Genomic DNA, 20,966 nt, shown 5'->3' on the forward strand with positions numbered 1-20,966 from the left:
GTACTTTGAAGAATGTATATTCTGCTGCTGGGTGAAGTCACCTGTGTATGTCTGGTAGGTCCAATTCGTCTATAGTATTGCTCAAGCCCTCTGTTTCCTTCTTGATCTTCTGTCTGGGTGTTGTATCCATTATTGAAAGTGAGTTATTGGGCCAGGCACGGTGGCTCATGCCTGTAATCCCAGCGTTTTGGGAGGCCAAGGCACGTGGATCACTTGAGGTCAGGAGTTCAAGACCAGCCTGGCCAACATGGTGAAACCCTGTCTCTACTAAAAATAGCCAGGCATAGTGGCATACACCTGTACTCCCAGCTACTCTGAGGCTGAGGCACAGGAATCACTTGAATATAGGAGGTTGCGGTGACCCGTATCATGCCACTGCACTCCAGCCTGGCCAACGGAGTCAGATTCTGTCTAAAAAAAAAAAGTGAGATGAAGTCGCCTACTGTGATCGTAGAACTTTCTGTTTCTCCTTTCATTCTGTCGGTGTTTGCTTCATATATTTGGGAGCACTGAGGTGCGTTGCATGCACATTTATAACTGTTATATCTTTTTGGTGAATTGACTTATTGTCTCTTATAACAGCTTTTGACCTTAAGTCTATTTAGTCTGATATTAGTCTAGCTCCTCTTCCTTTTCTTTTTTTCGGTTACCATTTGCATGGAGTATCTTTTTTCATCCTTTCTCTTTCAACCTGTGTGTAATCTCTTACAGTCTTTTGATTGTGGAATTCATTTGCATTTTTAAAGATTATCATCTGACGAAACTCGCTAGCCTGGTGGGTGACTGTGCCATGAGGCCCACAGCCAAGGGCTCAGTGAGCAGCTGCTCTGGGAGGACCCCAGCACACCATTGACGGGCCTCCCGGTGCCACTCCGCGGATTTTCTGCATGGCTCATGGTTTGTTTTCTTATTTCCTTCCTTCTGCCTTCCTTTGTGTTTAATTGATTTTTTTATGTGACATACTTAGAATCCCTTCTCATTTCCTTTTGTGTACATTCTATAGATATTTTCTTTATAATTACTATGAGGATTACATAAAACATTCTGAAGTTATAGCAATCGAATTTAAACTAGTAAGTTCAATCACATGCAAATACTCTACTCCTTGACCGCTCTGTCCCCTCCTATGCTGTTGATGTCACAAAGTATATCTATATTTTAGAGGGAGGGTCTCACTCTGTCACCCAGGCTGGAGTGCGGTGGCACTGTCATAGCTCATTGTAACCTCAAGCCCGTGGACTTGAGCGATCCTCCATAGCTGAGACTACAGGTGCACGCCACCATGCCTAATTTTTTAAAAATAAATTATATATTTAACATAGACTGATGGTTACACATCTCTTTAAAATCCAATAAAATAATCAGAGATATGAATCAAAATTCCAAAAATATAGGTCTTTATATGTGGCTTCAAATGTCCACCTAGCATCCTTTTGTTTTGACTTGAAGGACTCCCTTTAGCATTTCTTGCAGGGTAGGTCCCAGTGTAATGAACTCTCTCAGCTTTTGTTTATCTGAGAATGTCTTAATTTCTCAGGTTGGGTGTGAGGTGGGAGGATCACATGAGGTCAGGAGTTCAAGACCAGCCTGGCCCACATGGTGAAACCCCGTCTCTACTAAAAATACAAAAACGTGGTGGTGGACACCTGTAATCCCAACTACTTGGGAGGCTGCACCAGTGTACTCCAGCCTGGAGGACAGAGCAAGACCTTGTCTCAAAAAGATAATAAAAAGTGGCTTAACTCCTTCCTCCTCTTCTTATGAGAGTTCATAAGATGCCTTTATTTTGTGACTTATAACCACCTTTTGTCATTCAAAATTTAACTAATTGGTGACTGCTTTTCGTAAATACTTCACTGGTGTCCCAGAGAGGGGAAGAATTTAGCCCTTGATTTAAAAAAATAAATAAACCCAGCTGGACACGGTGGCTCACACCTGTAATCCCAATACTTTGAGAGGCTGAGGCAGGCGGATCATGAGGGCTGACATGCGAGACCATCCCGGCCAACATGGTGAAACCTCCTCTCCACTAAAAACACAAAAAAAATTAGCTGGGCATAGTGGCATGCACCTGTAATTCCAGCTACTCAGGAGGTGGAGGCAGGAGAATTGCTGAAACCCGGGAGGTGGAGGTTGCAGTGAGCCAAGATTGTGCCACTGCAGTCCAGCCTGGGTGACAGAGCAAGACTCCATCTGGAAAAAAAACAAAAAACCCTAAGAGGAAGGGAAAGGACCTTAACTGCAGATAACAGTCCATTGTTACCCTGTGGCTATAAATCTTCTGAGTTGTTTGTCCTCCCAGATGTTCTGTTGATGGCTGTAGTAGCCGACAGTTTTGTATTTACACGGTCAGAGCAACGAGTGCTTCTGCTTGATTCCCAGATTCTCCAAGCTCCCCGTGGAGCCACACCGCCTCCTGTCTTGGCACTTCGTGAGTCCAGGGCGGCTTCCCGAGAGGATCTGATTGGTGGACCGTGACCTTGGCTCCTGCCTCTAAGCCTAGCTTGATTCTCAGCAGCCACCGCCTTTTTGGCACTAGAACAGTGCTTTTTATAGTGCACTCATCAGTAGATGCTGAAATCACAACCTGGCCATTTGGATGTTCAACTAATGCTTTATACTGCGGTCCCTGGACCTCAGCAACCCGTGCCGGAACTCACTGGAGCTCAGGTGTGTGGCACTACCTCGTTTCTCTATGGCTGGGAGTGAAAACAGTGTTCATGCATTTGTTTCCCATTTGTTACTTTGCAGGTTTTGTTCTGAGAGACAAGGTCTCACAGTGTCATGCAGCCAGGGGTGTAGTCATGGCTCACTGCAGCCTTGACCTCCCAGGTTCAAGGCGTCTCGCCTCAGTCTCCCAAAGTGCTAGGAATACAAGCATGAGCCACTGCACCTGGCCTACCTTTGAGCTCTTTATGTATTCTAGAGATGAGTCTCTGGAGATGAGTCCTTGGTCTGGTAGGTGGTTTGTAAACGTTTTTCCCAATCTGTAGCTTATCTTTCCCTCTTCCTAATCGAGTCTTTCAGAGAGCAAAAATGTGATCTCCCTTACAATACTCTGCCGCTGTAGCAGGAAAGCAGACACACAGTATGTAAATGAACATGTGGATGTGTCCCTTGAGTAAGTGTCCATTTGTGGTAGAGAGATCTCTAGACAGATCAGTGCGGAGAGGTTATTTCATTAAGTAATAGTTGAGCTGGGTATAAACTCTAAGCTCATGCATACTTTCCCTTACTCCACTGTCTTCCATTGCTGCTGGTGGGAAAGCAATCGTCAACATGTTCTTCCTTCTCTCCACCCTCCTCAGTAGCTTTTAGGACCTTTTCTTTGTCTTTTCTGCAATTTTATTTTGATGGGTCTAGGTATGGATGGATTTATTGTATTGGAGATCGTGCCTCCTGACTCTAAATGGTCCTGGGTCCTGTCTCTGTTTTCATTCCGGAATTTTTTTTTTGAGACAGACTCTCACTCTGTTGCCAGGCTGGAGTGCAGTGGCGAGATCTCGGCTCACTGCAACCTCCACCTCCGGGGTTCAAGCAATTCTCCTGCCTCAGCCTTCTGCGTAGCTGGGATTACAGGTGCACACCACCACGCCTGGCTAATTTCTGTATTTTTAGTAGAGACGGGGTTTCACCATGTTGGCCAGGCTGGTCTTGAACTCCTGACCTTAGGTGATCCACTCATCTTGGCCTCCCAAAGTGCTGGGATTACAGGGATGATCTACCACACCTGGCCTGGAATTTCTTTGAGACATGTTAGACCCTCTCATTTCATCTTCCCTTTGTCATATTTTCCAATTGATTAATTTTCTCTTCTGCTGTTGACCCTTTTGGTGGGAGTTTGGCTGTGGCATTCATATGCAGCACTGGCTGAAGAATCTCTCACCATGTGGGCTCTGATGCTGTCTCAAGGTAGCTAGTGTTAGAACTGAATGAGAGGTCCACCCTGGTAGTGGGGACAAACCCCGCACATTTGCTCACAGAAGTCATCTTCTGTGTTGATGATTGTTGCGGTATGAGAGCAGAGGGAAAACGGGCTGAGCATTTTCCCCGAACAGTGGTGGACATTCAAATCCCCAATGAGGCTGGGCGCGGTGGCTCACACCTGTTATCCCAGCACTTTGGGAGGCCAAGGCAGGCGGATCACCTCAGGTCAGGAATTCATGACCAGCCTGGCCAACACAGCAAAACCCCATCTCTCCAAAAATACATGCCTGTATATTTGGGAGGCTGAGGCAGGAGTATTGCTTGAACCTGGGACATAGAAGTAGCCATGAGGCAAGACAGCGCCACTACACTCCATCCTGGGCAGTTCATAAATAAGAGAGATAATTGACTCACAGTTCTACAGGCTGTATAAGCACAGAGAGAGAAAGAGAGAGAGAGAGAGAGGGGAGAGAGAGAGAGAGAGAGAGAGAGAGAGAGAGAGAGAGGGGGAGAGAGAGAGGGAGAGAGAGAGAGAGAAAGGGGAAAGTGCTTTCTGTGCCCCAGGGGCCAGGCTCACTCACCACCCAGAAGCAGTTCTCCAAGCTGGAGCGGGGGTCCTGGAAGAAGGCTCAGCAGGCAGGGCTCTGTCCTGGGCAGGCCGGCTGAGTCTTCTTGGTGGCCCTGTAGTCACCATCCACCTGGCAGGGCAGACACAACTCAGGCCTCCCGCTGGACCATGTGGCTGCCCCACATACAGCAGCCTCAGCAGGAGACTCCTCCAAACCCTGGGCCTGCAAAGTCCTCTGCAGAGCCAGAAGGCCACCTGCCTCTTCTGGGACTCTGCAGTGAGCAGCCCTCAAGAGCCTCAGCCGGAGGGAGGAAGGGCAGTGCACCCACTCACCTGCCAGGCCAGGCTGAGCTCCTCCAGGCTGAGGGCCACAGAGCCGTCGTCTGGCAACATCAGCTCTTTGCCTGCTTCATTGTCATTGGTGCCTAGAAGGCTGGCAGATATGCCCATGGGAGGAGGGAAGCTGAGGGGGTTCTGAGAGCCCGTCACCCTCCCCCAGGGGACCTGTATGAGAGATGAGCCTGAGGCACACCAAGGAATGGTAGAATCCCGCCACCTCCACCCCAGACTCCCAGAGCCCAGGGCTCTGGCTCTAAACCCTCATCAGAGGAGGGAGAGAAACCACAGGGACTGAGGACAGCATGTGTCCTCCCATCCCGTCCCCATGTCCTCAGCTTGAGTGGCCGGAAACCAGGTCCTTCCTTTGTGTTCCTTGGCAGAGGGCCAACTCCATCCTGGAGCTGTGTATCCCAGGGATGGGGGCAGAAAGCCCTGGGCCTCAGTGCCATCACCTCAACGACAGTCACCGCCTACAGTCCGGGGACCTGTCCCACTGGAAGCTGAGAATGGTGCATCCCGAAGAGACTCTTGGCAGTGGGGCCAACCTTGCTGGGGCCCAGACTCACCGTGGTGCCCGAGGCCCAGAGTCAGGCTGCAGATGCCGGTGGGCACGTCACAGGAGATGGCGACCCCGTCCTCACTGGCCAGCTCAATCCTGGGGACGTCCCTCCTTGTCATGGCAGGAGGCAGCTGGAGCTCTGGCCAGCTCTCCCTCGGCAGGGAGGAGTTGTATAGCCTGTAGGCCTGTGGGCCACAGTGGGTGGGCAGGAGGGCTGACCCACAGCGAGGGGACAAGCTTGAAAGTTCCGTCCCCCCAGGTGACCTCCTACGGGCACAGATCTCCAGAGGAAGCTTGGGCACCCACGCTGCTAGGGAGCCCTAGGCCTCTGTATGAGTCCCACATGGATAAACTGCTCCTTGCCAAGCCTGGGTACCATGGCTCCCCCACAGACATGAGGGGCTCCCTTGTGCATTAAGAACTGTACATGCCCCTTACCCATGTGAGCGAGCCACGTGGTTACCTGCATTTCACAGTGGAGGAAGCAGAGTCCACAGAGATTAGCAGACTCACCTGAGCCAATGCAAGCTCCCCAGGAGCCCAGAGCCGGTCATCCCAGCACCAGATCACCCCTGACCTGCGAGTCTGAACTCAATTAGTGCCCTTCCAGCTGTAATGGGAGGTCTGCCTTCTCCAGCAGAGCCCACAGGGAGGGAGCTGGCCTGAAACCCTAAACGACGCACCATACTCCTCGGCTGGGCCAGGCTTTGTATTCTGGACAAAAGCAGGATGTGCGGCCTCAGCCCTAGTCCCATAGGACCTTGGGAAGTCCAGTAAGCTCTGAGCCTGGCTCTGTGATGCCACGAGCCTCTGCAGGCTTCCCTGTGCCCCCACAGTACCTGCTCCTGCATGGCCCTACTGCTGTGCCCATGCGGCAGGGGGCTTCCAGGGAGGTGGGTGGCACAGCCTGGGGCAGGACTCACACTCCCGGGGACCCTGCAGCAGGTGGCGTCTGAGCCGGTAGAACTCGGCCAGCATGTTGGCCTGGACAGCTCTCGGAGTGGCCGCAGCAGCTTCTCCTCCACCAGGTAGCTGGTCACCCAGGCCATGTCCAGGGGCTTGTCCCCCCTAGGCGGCAGCAGCATTGCAACCACTGAGTAGTTCCTAGAGGGAATGGACAGGACAAGTCGCTGTGCCTGGCTGGGCCTTGCTCCCTTTGGCTGCAGAGGGGGAGCTCACAGGTCCGCAGGAAGAGCTCTGCCGTGGAGAGCATGGGGGTGCCTCTCGGGGAGGGGCTGTTCTTGTTCTAGGAAATCCCATAATGAGGTGGAGGAGGACAGAGGCCAGCATGACAGCGGAGGTGGAGGTGAGGCCGGGACAGAAACAAGCTGCCCCATTTTGAGGACACAGGTGTCTGATGTCATACCTACTGTGCCCCCTGGGTCTTGGGCAGCATGGGCCTGTGTGTGGGGATGCTGAGGACAGGAGCTGGAAGGTCTAGGAAATTGTTTTGTTTGTTGAGACAGAATCTCAAAACAGGCTCGAGTACAGTGGTGCGATCTCGACTCACTGTGACCTCTGCCTCCCGGGTTTAAGTGATTCTCCTGTCTCAGCCTCCAGAGTAGCTGGAATTACAGGTACTCACTGCCATGCCCGGCTAATTTTTGTATTTTTAGTGGAGTCAGGGTTTCACCATGTTGGCCAGGCTGGTCTCAAACTCCTGACCTCAAATGATCTGCCCACCTCGACCTCCCAAGTGCTGGGATTACAGGTATGAGCCACTATGCCCAACCAACAGGTCTAGGAAATTTCTACAGTTGAGGGGAGGACTGGAACTTTCTCAATATGTAGAGTAGGGTCAAGCCTGTGAGATGTGAATGATCAGGGAGCTCTCCACTCACATGGGGGTGGAGTGGGAAGAGGAACATTGCACACGCTGTTGTTGATGAGCTGGGGGAGGGGGTGCAGGGGCAGGCGGCCTCACTTACCTTCTGGGAGCCCAGAGGCCCTGCAGCTGGGGGCAGGAAGCAGCCTCAATGCCCTCCTTGCCAGTTGAATCCAGTTTTTGGCATCCCACTCACCAGATCCCACTCACCAGATAGGCCGATAACCAGGCAGGTGATTCTTCAGCCAAGCCAAAGCCCGGCCTGGGGAGTTCTTCCCTTCCTCAGCCTACATTCTGACTGCAAGAAAGCAGGAGCAGGAACTTGTATTACATGGAGCTTTTTCCCCATGGTGCAGGTTTAGTCCCTATTCTATAGCTGGGGAAACTGAGGCACACAGAGCCGATGCAGAGGAATCCTAGTTAGAGGCAGAGCTGGAGTCCAGGCACTCTGCAAGGCCAGCAGTGTGGAAGAAGGGGGCTGCCCCCTGCCTGGAGCCCGGTTCCTGGTGGGCCCTGTGCCTGGGAGGGAAAAGGATACTGGGCCCCCAGGCCCCTGCTCTAGACTGGGTGCCCCACTTCTATCCACCAGCCCTGTGTTGACAACACAGGGAACAAAGGGGCCTTTGACGTGAATGGATGATCACGTCCTTCCTAGGTCAGGGCAGAAGCCGGAGCCCTCGCCCCTATCCCCCAGCCTTGGGACCTCCCAGTCCCTTCCAATTGCATCCACTCTCCCTTACTCACGTTATGCTTCAGCCCCGCCAGCTTGTTATTAAAACAGGCCAGGCACGGTGGCTCATGCCCATAATCCCAGCACTTTCAAAGGCTGAGTCTCCGGAGCTCAGGAGTCTGAGACCAGCCTGGCTAATATGGTGAAACCCCATCTCTACTAAAAATACAAAAATTAGCTGGGTATGGTGGCACATGCCTGTAATCTCAGCTACTTGAGAGGCTGAGGCAGGAGAATCACATGAATTTGAGAGGCAGAGGTTGCAGGGAACTGAGATCACACCACTGCACTACAGCCTGAGTGACAGAGAACGAGACTCCATTTCAAAAACGGGCCAGGCACATCCCTCTCCCAGGCCTCTGTGCTGTGGTGCCCCCACCTGGAGCTCTCTTCCCACGCTGGCCCCATGGCTCTTGCCTGAACTGTACCTTCTCCTCAAAGCCCGCCATGGCCACACCATACAATCCACCCGCCCACCATGTCACCAATGCTCCTTCTCTAGCATTTGCCATCTAATGTATTGCTCAGTGGTGGGAAATGATGAGCCGTGGGCCACACCCAGCCTGCAGCCGGCTTCTGCAAGGCCTGCAAGAAAGAAGGGCTTTTGAGTGTTTAAAAGATCACAAAACAGGCCGGGTGTGGTGGCTCGCGCATGTAATCCCAACACTTTGGAAGGCCAACAGGGTGCATCACCTAAGGTAGGAGTTTGAGACCAGCCTGGAGTGGCAAAACCCTGTCTACTAAAACTGCAAAAAATTAGCCAGGTGCGGTAGTGCACGTGCCTGTAGTCCCAGCTACTCGGAATGCTGAGGCAGGAGAATCGCTTGAACTCGGGAGGCGGAGGTTGCGGTGAGCCGAGACCACGCCACTGCACTCCAGCCTGAGTGGCAGAGCGAGACTCCACCTCAAAAAAAAAAAAAAAAAATTACAAAACCAAGAAAATGTGACAGAGTGGAATGGCCTGCTTAAGAGGTGACTCTCGGGCTCTCTGCAGAGCGGTGCACACCCTGCTGTAGACGATTTCTTGTGCTTCACGTCTAAGTAAAACTGAGCTTCCTGAAGGCAGGGGTCGGCCCCGCCCACTGCACTTCTCTGCAGCAGCTCCTAAAACCCTGCCTGCACTGGGGCTGTGCTCACGAGGTCTCTATGGAGGAAGAAACCCCAGCTTCCGCTCCTGTGAAATGGGGAGTGAAGAAGCCTCCGTGCAGTGCGGTCAGTAGTCAGTGGGTCAGAGCGTGTGGAAGCCTTCAGCATTGCACCTAATACGTGGCAGGAATGATGGATGTGCCACTCCCAACCCTGCGTTACCTGGCTGCGAGGCTGTACGGGTCCAGCAGGGGTTTGCAGAGCCTCTTCAGTGCCCATGGGAACGTGGCCTCAGCCCAGGACAGCATCTGGTGGGCCACCTGGAGAGGGAGGGGACAGTGAGAGCTGTCTCGGTCGTCCTGAACTGCCAGCACGCCCCAGCCTTGGTCTCACTCACCAGCTCCAGGGCACCTTTCATGAACCCCAGTGCCACCCTGATGGGCCTGGGCCCCCCATTACCTGGCATCCTGGGCACCCAGGCCTGTAGCCACCACATGGCCTCCTCTACCCCCTCCCACCACATCTCCTCCAGGGGCCACAGTGTCACCTCCAGGTAGGCGTCCTTCCATGTGGCCAGGGGCCCTGCAACGGGCAGCCACCACCCAACAAGAGGCCTCTGGGCAGCTCAGAGGCCTCGAGGAGACAGGGCCTGTTCCTGGGATTAAGATGAGGGGGAGGGGGAAAAGGGATAGAGCAGCAGGCACTGGAGATTGCGGGTGAGCTGTCACGGCAGACCCGAGCCGCCTCTGCATGGCCTGCTCATAGCTTGTCTGGGAACCTGGATTGGGGGAGGGTTCCCACCACTCCTAGAAGTGATCCGAGGCTCTCTGCACCTGAACTGTTGGCACAGACGTGGTTTATGCTGGACCCCTGCTTGCCTCCTAGGAGTCTGATAGCGTGGGCCGTGCCAAGCAGCACCTGCCAACGTGGCAGCCCCCTCTAAACACCCTGGGTGACATACTGCTGGGACAGCCAAGTGCATCCCGACTGGGAGAGGACACTGGATGCTGGCCCTGGTTCCCCCGGGCTCCGCCCCGGCCCCCTTCCCTGCACCGACACCCCTGCCTCCACCTGCTGTACTCAGTCACAGCGCAAACAGCAGTGCGCCGGGTCCTGCAGCACTCCTCCCAGTTCACTGCCCAAATGGGACTCTGGCACAGCAGAGGATGCGGAGGTGACATTCAACAGCCAGTCAGAGGGATGCCCACCCTGGGGCTGGGCAGGGTCTTGGGGGCTCTGTGCTGGGCTGGGCATTAGCCCCGGATGGTGGAAAGGCCAGAAGTTCCTAGTCCTGCCAGGAGGGTGGTTGGGGCAGCAGCTGTGAGCATTTAACGGCCACATGGCCACAGAGAGCTCATCATGGAGCCAGAGACCCTGTGGCAGTGAGCTTCACAGAAACAAGGCTGTCCGCTCTAAAGAAAGCAGGCATAAGGGATATTAGCTTGGAGACCCTGTAAGAATGAGACAGCAGACCACGAAAAAAAGGTTGGGCTGGGCGAGGTGGCTGACACCTGTAATCCCAGCACTTTGGGAGGCTAAGGTGGGCAGGTCACGAGGTCAAGAGATCAAGACCATCCTGGCCAACATGGTGAAACTCCATCTCTACTAAAAATAGAAAAATTAGCTGGGCATGGTGGTGCATGCCTGTAGTCCCAGCTACTTGGGAGGCTGAGACAGGGGAATCGCTTGAACCCGGGTGGCAGAGGTTGCAATGAGCCAAATTCATGCCACAGCACTCCAGCATGGGCAAGAAAGTGAGACTCCATCTCAAAAACAAAACAAAACAACCCAAGACTGTATAGGTCTATAAGAAATAAGGCTGGGGTCTAAACACAGCTGGGCTGCAGGCCCTCGGGAAGCAAGGCCACCGTTCTGATTGACAGTGCCAAAGGCCAAGGTGAGGGCTTAGGGCCCCAGGCTGGGCGTGGATTTTGGTGCAGGGTTGAGCCCTCCCTCCCCCACTCATGTTCCAGCTCCTTCCGCAGCTGCTCCAGCCCCACCTGCAGCCGGGCCAGGTAAAGAGGCAGGTGCTGGGTCAGTGCCTGCCTGGCCTGGCTCTGGCCCACAAGGTGGTGACCACCTGACCACTCACCTTCACGGCCTCCAGCCCTGCCTGGGACAGCCACAGGAGGAGGCCTGCCACGCCATCCAGGGTGCCTGCTGGCTACACCTGGGCAAGGAAACCAAGGCAGAATCAGGGTGAGGACCAGGGCAGAGAGAGCCCCAGACCCACCTGCCCAGGGTGGGATGCCTGGCGAGTGGGGGCTAAAGGCCAGGCCCGAGGGGGAGCTCTCCACCCAGCCATACCCCCGTGCTGCCCACCAGGTGCTGGAGCCTTCTCTTCCAGCCGGGCTTGTACCTGGGAGGCAGCTGCTGCAGTCCTGGACTGTGAGGACGGAGAAGAGGCTGGGACTCCCTCGGGGCCACGCAGGAATGAAATAGACAAACGGTCTCGGTGGCAGCGGCAAGTGAGGACCTCACCCTGGGGCTGTCTGCTCTGGTTTCTGGGCACAGATGGACCTCAAAGGCTCAGGGCTCCTGGCACGGTGGTCCCAGCCCAGGCCCATTCACCTCCACGTGGCCCAGCAGGTGCCCTGGTAGCCCTGCACAGCAGAAGGAGGTTGTGGCTGGCAGCTGCAGGGTCAGGCGTCCCAGGGGCTGGAAGGGCTGCCTGCCATCCTGGAGCAGGACCTCCACCTCCACTGTCCACCTGTGGGCACATGCACACAGCTCCACACTCTCTTCTCTGCCCCCTGGAGCCAGAAGGGGACCTGCTGGTGCACCCATGATGTTTCTAGCTGCCCACTCCTCCACCACTTTCCATAGCTCCCCACTGCCCCACGCCAAGTCTCAAAGCCCTAGGACTTGAGAACCTGCAGCTGTACCACCTCAGTCAACCTGCTGAGCCACCTGAAGCCCCCTCTTCTGTACCCTTCCCAGCAGCCTCACCTGACATGGCCGTCAGTAAGGGATGCCATGCAGTCCCGACAGGGTTTTCTGAGCCTTTTTTTTTGAGACAGGGTCTCACAGTTACTGAGGCAGGAGTGCAGTGGCAATGTCACGGCTTGCTCCCAGCAGCTGGGACACAGGAGTGTGCCACCCCACCAGGCTTTTTTTTTTTTTTTTTTAAGTAGAAACGGGGTTCTCACTATGTTGCCCAGGCTGGTCTTGAACTCCTGAACTCAAGCAATCCTCCTGTCTTGGCCTCCCTAAGTGCTGGGATTACAGGTGTGAGCCCCTGCTCCCAGCCCTGACTTCTGAGATCTTAATGCCCAGACCCTCTCCTTTCTTGAGCCAACGGGGGCCATGACCCAGTGAGCTGAGCTGGGTCCCAGCCACCACTCACCCTCCTCATGGGCCACAGAGGCCTGGAGACAGCTTGGGGCCCGGGACACGGACAGCCTCGCTTTCTCCTCCCTGTTGTAGGGGAAGGGCAGAGGCCTGAGTGGAGCCCGGCCCAGGCCCTGCCCCTGGTCTCTGTCCGCTGCCAGCCCCAGGCTCAGGAAGGGGCTGGCTGGGGAGGCTGCGGTCAGAACTGTAGGAAACCAAGGGAAGGCACAATAGTCATGCCCTGTCTCCAGGGCACCGGGTTCTCCATGCCACATCCCTCCCCAAGGCTCCCAGTGCCCCACGACAGAAAGCGCCTATGAAAATACTCAGGGCTGGGTGCAGTGGCTCACTATTGTAATCCCAGCACTTTAGAAGGCCAAGGTGAGCAGATCACTTGAGCCCAGGAGTTTGAGACCAGCCTGGGCAACATGGCAAAACCCCGTCACTACCAAAAGTACAAAAATGAGCCAGTCTCATAACAAATAGATTTAAAAAAAAAAAAATCCATCTAGACTAGGCACGGTGGCTCATGCCTGTAATCCCAGCACTTTGGGAGGCCAAAGCAGGTAGATAACGAGGTCAGGAGTTCAAGATCAGCCTGACCAACATGGTGAAATCCCGTCTCTACTAAAAATACAAAACTTAGCTGGGCATGGTAGTGCTCACCTATAATCCCAGCTACTCAGGAGGCTGAGGCAGGAGAATCGCTTAGAACCATCTCAGCTCACTGCTGAGATGGTGCCACTGCTCTCCAGCCTGGGCGACAGAGCAAGACACTTTGTCTTAGGTTTAAAAACACACACACACAAATCAGATGTTGTCCCGTGCACTTAGAAGAGAAGCCGGGCTCTGGCATGGCCCGTGGCCTGCTTCATCTTCCCAACCTCACCTCCCTCTCTCCCTCCATAAGGGCTGCCTCGGGCCCCTTCCCTCTGCAGGGCTCACCCTCACCAGTGAGGCCCCTTTTCCAACACCCTGCCCCTCTCCCCGCTTCCCCCCTGCACAGCACATACCACGCCCTGACCACAGACCAAGCAGCTCTAGTTTGCTGTATCTTCCTGGCCCCACTGGAATGCACCACCCAGGAGGCCGGCACCCGGGCTGTCCCTTTCACTACCCAGTCCCTGCACCTAGAGCACGGCCTGGCATAGGTGAAACATACATGTTTTCTCAGTGAAGAGAGGAATAGATAAGGTGCGGGAAACTGTGGTTCAGGGCCGAATCTGGCTCACTGGCCACTCTTGTAAATACTTTTACTGGAACACAGCCATATGCATTCACTTACATATCATCTTTAGCCACTTTCACAAGACAGTGGTAGAGCTGGTAGTTGCAACAGAGACTGGATGGTTCATAAAGCCTAAAATATTTACTATCTGTCCCTTTACAGAAAAGTGTGCGTCCCTGGGGTGGGTGGGTGGGTGGATGGATGGATAGATGGATGGATAGATGGATAATGGTTGGAGGATGGATGGATGGATAGATGGATAGATGATGGATGGATAGATGGATGGATAGATGGATAATGGTTGGAGGATGGATGGATGGATGGATAGATGATTGAAGGATGGATGGATGGATGGATGGATGGATAGATGGATAGATGATGGATGGATAGATGATGGATGGATAGATGGATGGATAATGGTTGGAGGATGGATGGATGGATGGATAGATAATGGTTGGAGGATGGATGGATAGATGATGGATGGATAGATGGATGGATAATGGTTGGAGGATGGATGGATGGATGGATAATGGTTGGAGGATGGATGGATAGGTGGATGGATGGATAGATGGATAATGGTTGGAGGATGGATGGATAGATGATGGATGGATAGGTGGATAATGGTTGGAGGATGGATGGATGGATAGATGGATGGATAATGGTTGGAGGATGGATGGATGGATGGATGGATGGTGGATAGATGGATGGTGGAGGGATGCAAGGGAGTGAGGGAGTGAGGGTGGGAGGGCAGAAACGGGGATGGATGGAAAATGGGAAGGAGGAAGGAAGGATGGGTGAATGAATGGATAGATGGGTGGGTGGATAGAAGAACCAATCAACCAGATACTAACCCCAGAGGGGAGAGGGGTTGAGGAAAAGGGGCCCCAACACCTCTCTTCTGAGGCAATCATGACAACAGCAACTCCAACGTCTGTGCCGGGCACCAAGGCCGAGCGTTCCTGCATCACATCTCTCTCAACTCTCACCATCACCCTACATCCTGGAACCTGCTGCTGCTTCCATTCCTCAGATGAAACACTGGAGGCTCAGAGAGGAAATGCGCCCTGCCCAGTCACCCAGCAGGCAAATGGCAGAGCCACCATGCTGGGGTCTGGCTGCCTTGCTCACACCCCTGCATGCTGCGGGCACCACCCTCCCTGCTGCCCCCTCGCCATGGGTCCCTGGTCCTCCAGCTGCCCCTTTTCCCAGGGCAGACTCACCCTGGCAGGTCACAGAACCCCAGGCGGAGGGAGTGCCGCAGCCAGTGTGCATAGTCTGTACTTCTCCCCAGAAGCTCTGCCAGGCACGAAAGGCCCCGAGGACGTGCTCCAGCATGGCCTCCACGGTGATCTTGTCTGGCTGAGATGGCTGATGCCTCTGGAATGAGAGGTCCCATGTGGCAGGGGCTCATCATGTAAGAGAATGCCCATGGCCAGCTGCAGGTGGAGACCCTCACCTAGCAAGAACATGTGCAGGAAGCCACCGTCAGAGCCCTCATCAGCCACAGCACCCCCTTACACTCTGGGGCAGGGTTTTTTTCTTTTTTTTTTTTTTTTTTGAGACAGAGTCTGGCTCTGTAGCCCAGGCTGGAGTGCGGTGGCATGATCTCAGCTCGCTGCAACCTCACCTCCCAGGTTCAAGTGATTCTCCCACCTCAGCCTCCCAGATAGCTGGGACTACAGGTACGTATCACCACGCCCAGCTAATTTTTTTATATTCTTAGTAGAGACAGGGTTTTGCCATGTTGGCCAGGCTGGTCTTGAACTCCTGACTTCAGGTGATTCCCTGCCTCAGCCTCCCAAAGTTTTGGGATTACAGGCGTGAGCCACTGCGCCCTTCCCATGGCAGAATTTCTGCTGTGAGCACTTAGGGGGCTGGGCCTAAGAGCCCCAGGAACCCAGGTGGGAGACCCAGAGGAGGAAGGGGACTTCCAGGGCCAGCTCTCCTCAGTTCTCCATGGCCTGGTTCCTACCCCAGGCTCTGCAGAAAACAGTGCTCGGCCCCACGAGGAGCCCATCAGGCAGTGACGCCTCCAGGAACCTGAGCTCCCAATCTCCCTCCGCTCCCTCCTCAGAAGACCCTAGCACCCCACCTCCTTCCCCTGGTTTCTAGCATCTCGTGCTTGAAACACATACTTGTCTTGTCTTCCAGAGCCCTCACCACATCCCAGGTAAGAAGGGAGTATTGTGCCCATTTCACAGGTGAGAAAACCAAGGTGCACAGCAGAGAAATGAGTTGCCCAGAATCTCTCAAGCACTGGAACCCATGACTACACGGTCCCAGAGCGGGGCACTCCTGCAGCAGGTGGAGCCGCCTGGGGGTTCCCTGCCCAGACACTGTTGCCCAGGACTCACCTCGTCCCTATGTCAAGTTCTGCCGCATGCGCTGCTGGCCCCAGGACAGGTCAAGCTGTTCAATGAACATGTCTGGGGTCTGTGTTACGGCCCCGCACACCCAGAAGGTGTCCAGGCCCCAGGTTTCCTGGAGCTGATAGGGAAGAGAATAGGGTACATGAGCTGGGGGGGCCAACTGAGAAGGCTGGAGCAAAGGGGAGCACCACACTGGGCACAGAAGCCAGACCCCACATACCTGCCCCGGGGAGGTGGCCAGGCAGCTGTCCCAGGCGGTGCTGTGTGCTGAGAACCTGTCGGCCCAGGCGAGCTGCAGGGTCACAGGCTGTCCTGTTCCAGGTGAGCTGTACCTGCGTTGAGATGGGAGGGCAGTGGTGGGGGTGCGGGGGAGATGTGGGGAGAGGAGAGCCTAACGGCACCCCCACACCCCATGTCTGTTGGGAAATGAGAGGCTGGGGAGGGTGGAGAAGGTGGTGCCCCACCCCCAATATCTCTGTAGAGGAATTAGGATGGGGGGGTGGAGAGATTGCCCTGCCCCCATCTCTGGAAGAGCCCAGAGCCGTTCCCAGGCTTAAGGCTGAAAGTATCTGGATAAAAAAGCTGCCTCATCCTGAACACCCAGACTCAGCATCTCCAAAAGCAGAAAGCAATCGCGTGCCTCCATGCGGCCTCCAGGGCCAGCAGGATCTGTCCCTGCCCTTCTGACCTCCTCTCCCTGTCACACGCCCCGCCAAGCGCTCTGCCCGTCTTACTCCCCTTCCGGCCCTCCCTGAAGCACCAGGCTCCTTCCCACCCCTAGCTCCCCCACCCACCTGCCCAGTCACTCTCATCTCATCTCCTCTTCCCTTTTTCTTTTTTCTGAGATGGAGTCTTGCTCTGTTGCCCAGGCTAGAGTCCAATGGTATGACCTTGGCTCACTGCAGCCTCTGCCTCCCAGGCTCAAGCAATTCTCCTGCCTCAGCCTCCCAAGTAGCTGAGATTGCAGGTGTGCATCACCACACCTGGCTCATTTTTTTTTTGTATTTTTAGTAGAGATGGGGTTCTGCCATGTTGGCTAGGCTGGTCTCAAACTCCTGACCTCAAGTGAGGTCCGCCTGCCTCGACCTCCCAAAGTGCTGGGATTACAGGTATGAGCCACTGTGCCCAGCCAGGGATGATTTCTTGAGTGACTGGGTCACTGCTGCCTGCATCCCTCACACACTCACCCTGCTTCAGGGTGAGGTTCCTGAAGGGCCTGGGGATAAGCCCGGAGAGGCTCCCAGTGAGGGCCAACTCCTGGCCATCCCACAGCACCACCTGGCACAGGACACGGGTCCCATGAGCTCGCTCATATGTGGTCTGTGGGACCAGCTCCCTGGGAAGGGCACTGAACTGGAGGAGAATGATGGCATCACAGGGGAACCTGACGCATGCTTCTGCCTGGGATGGGAAACGAGAGAAGCTTGCAGAGGAGGAGAAAGGGAGTATCTGTGGATCATTTATAGTTTCCTGCATGGTGACATATGTCAGGGAATCAAAAAGCCAAATGCTTCCCAAGGAGGAGCAGATAACGTAAAGGCGGGGAGTGGGTGAGGGGACTATGGCCAACTGGAGACAGCACAGAACAGCCACCTCTCAACTCCATGGCCAAGCTGTGTGTCTCTAGGCAAGTTTCTCAACCTCTCTGAGCCTCACTTTCCTAGACAATGGAGGCAAGAAAGTGTCAACCTCTGCAAGATAATATGAATGGTGCACTCATCCCAGGGTTAGATCGTGGAAAGGAGCTTGTAGGAGCCACGCAGTTGGTATTGAGGTTTCTCAATCATGTGCTGATCAGGTATTATGCTCCCAAGCCAGTGCTGAGTGCCTGCATACAAAGATAGCCAAGACCTGATCCTCGCCCTTACGGGGCTTCCAGGCTTACAAGGAGATAGTCACAGGACAGAAAATGATGGGACAAGGGTGGTCACAAGAGGCATTCAAGGGAGAAAGGAATGCAGAGAAGCAAGCTTGGGGAAGAGTCAGGGAAGAGCAGTCCAGGCAGATGGAACAGCCTGTGCAAAGGCTCAGAGTGCGTCACTGTCCCTGCTGGTAGGCACCATCGTCCGAGGGTCACTTGAGGGTACTGCAGGGGGACTGCTGGGGTGGGGTCAGAAGTTTGCTCTTTTTTTCTTTTTCTTTTTAAGACAGTCTTGCTGTGTTGTCCAGGCTGGAGTGTAGTGGCGTGATCTCTGCTTACTGCAACTTCTGCCGCCCAGGCTCAAGCGATTCTCCTCCCTCAGCCTACTGAGTAGCTGGGACTACAGGCACGTGCCACCATGCCTGGCTAATTTTTTGTATTTTAGTAGAGATGGGCTTTCACTATGTTGGCCAGGCTGGTCTTGATCTCCTGACCTTGTGATCTACCCACCTTGGCCTTCCAAAGTGCTGGGATTACAGGCGTGAGCCACCATGCCTGGCCTTCCCTTAGATTTTCAAATGGCTGGCGCTTATCATCCATGGCTAGCTTAAGTGCCACCTCCTCAGTGGAGCCTCCCTTGACCACCTAATCTAAATATGCTCACTGTTCACTCTCCGTGACTTCAGGGCGTCTTTCCCATATCATACTACTCTCTGGCATGTTTGTGTGATTTGGGGTAATCTCCCCCACTAGAGTGCACATTTGATGAAAGGAAGGATTGATCACTTCCATTTTAGGTCACACCCCAGCTTCTAAAATAGTGCCTGGCAGCTAGTAGATGCTCAATAAATCATGCAAAAGGAAGAAGGAATGGATATAGACATCGACTCCAGCACATTTTGTCCATTTCACAGCCTTGCGTGCTCTTCCTCCCAGGACCCAGGACATTAGGACAATTTCTGTTTTCTCAAAGGGCTGTCCCAGAAGCCCCCCCCCCACCCCACCCCAGCATGCCCTGGGCCTGGGCTGCCCTCCACACACCTGTAGGCAAGTCTGTTTCAGCTTCATGAAGTTGGCGAGACTTGCCGTAGCAGCTACCAGCCGGGTGCTGATTTGAAAACGAAGCTCTTCCACGCCCAAGGCAAACGTGCCCTGAACCTCACCCTCGGAGTAGTGTAGCTGGGTCAGGGAAAAAAAAAAAAAACAAGATAGATCTCCTCATCAGGGCTCTGATAGAACACTTAAGCAGATGCTGGCTTTAAGCCGTGAGCTCTGCCTCCCAAAGGCCCAGGCCCAAGAGACCCACAGCTTCCTGGGCTGAAGGAACTTTGATGGAGCAAGGGTTTGGAGCCTCCGTTTAGGCCATCAAATGTGGCCACGGCAACTATCTTCTCAGGCCCTCCCTGCTGTAACACTGACTTGAAAATATCTACCAGCCTGGTGCCAGCGGGCAAGAACTCTAGTTGCAGTACTGTTGCAGACAGCAGGGGGCAGTCTAGCAGAAAGGACAATGCTTGGGCAAGTGTCTGCATCAAACACACTGAACTCCAAGTGTGGATCCACCACGGAGAGGTGAGTGATCTCCAGTTCCCTATCCACCTGAGCCTCCGCCTTCTAATCCAAAACACAGGGATAAGGGCCCCTATTTTATTATGGGTTGCTGTGAAAATTGTATGAAATAATGTGCTAACTTCCCGGTTGGCTGAACAGCAGAATCCCTGGGGGAAACTTACTAAAAATATAGATTCTGGGCTCCCACTTCAAACCTACAAAAACGGAGTCTCTGGGAAGAACTGGCACTTTTTTTTTTTTTCTTTTTGAGACAGAGTCTTGCTCTGTCACCCAGGCTGGAGGGCAGCGGCACGATCTCAGCTCACTACAACCTCCGCCTCCAGGGTTCAAGTGACTCTCCTGCCTCAGCCTCCCGAGTAGCTAAGATTACAGACATGTGCCACCATGCCCGGATAATTTTTGTATTTTTAGTAGAGATGGGGGTTTCACCATGTTGGCCAGGCTGGTCTCAAACTCCTGACCTCAGGTGATCCACCCACCTCCGCCTCCCAAAGTGTAGGGATTACAGGCTCGAGCCACCACACCTGGCTAAGAGCTGGTACTTTGAATGAGCTCACCAGAGATAACCCTGTCAAAAATGTTCCACCTGAATCTTCAGCAAACAATCTGACAAATCCACATTAGAAGAATGTTTTGCAAAATAACCTCCTGGACACTTCAAAACTGTCAAGGCAGTTTTTTTTTTGTTTGTTTTTGTCTGTTTGTTTGTTTTTGAGACAGGGACAGGGTCTGCTCTGTCATCCAGGCTGGAGTGTGCAGTGGTGTGAACACAGCTCACTGCAGCCTCAACCTTCTGGGCTCAAGCAATTCTCCCATACCTCAGCCTCCCGGGTAGCCGAGACTACAGGTACACACCACCATGCCTGGCTAATTTTTTAATTTTTTGTAGAGACAAGGTCTCCCCTAGGTTGCCCAGGCTGGTCTTGAACTCCTGAAGTCAAGCAATTCTCCCATCTCAGCCTCCCAAACTGTTGGGATTACAAGTGTGAGCCGCTGCATCTCGTTGGGATTTTTTTTTTTTTAAGGTGGTTCATGATAATAAAATGTTTAGGGGAAATTATATTGATATCTGCAACTTACTTTGAAATGTATCCAAAAATATGATGGAGAGCTATGTGATTACATGAAATAAAATGTAAATAGGAAAATCTAGGTATGTGAGTGTTCACTGTAAAATTACGTCCATTTTTTAAGTGTCTAAAAATTGTACAATAAAATTTTGGGGGACTGGGCACAGTGGCTCATTCCTGTACTCCCAGCACTTTGGGAGGCCAAGGTGGGCGGATCACTTGAGGTCAGGAGTTTGAGACCAAGCCTGACCAACATGGCGAAACCCCATCTCTACTAAAAATGCAAAAATTAGCCAGGTGTGGTAGTGTATGCCTGTAATCCCACCTACTCAGGAGGCTGAGGCAGGAGAATTGCTTGAACCCAGAGCACGGAGGTTGCAGTGAGCTGAGATCACATCACTGTGCTCCAACCTGGGTGACAGAGAGAAACTCAGTCCTCAAAAAAGTAAATAAATAAATAAATAAATAAATAAATAATAAAACATTGGGTAAGGAAAGGTAG

This window comes from Cebus imitator, unplaced genomic scaffold (genome assembly GCF_001604975.1).
Source record: "Cebus imitator isolate Cc_AM_T3 unplaced genomic scaffold, Cebus_imitator-1.0 Scaffold33, whole genome shotgun sequence".
Classification (NCBI taxonomy): Eukaryota; Metazoa; Chordata; class Mammalia; order Primates; family Cebidae; genus Cebus; species Cebus imitator.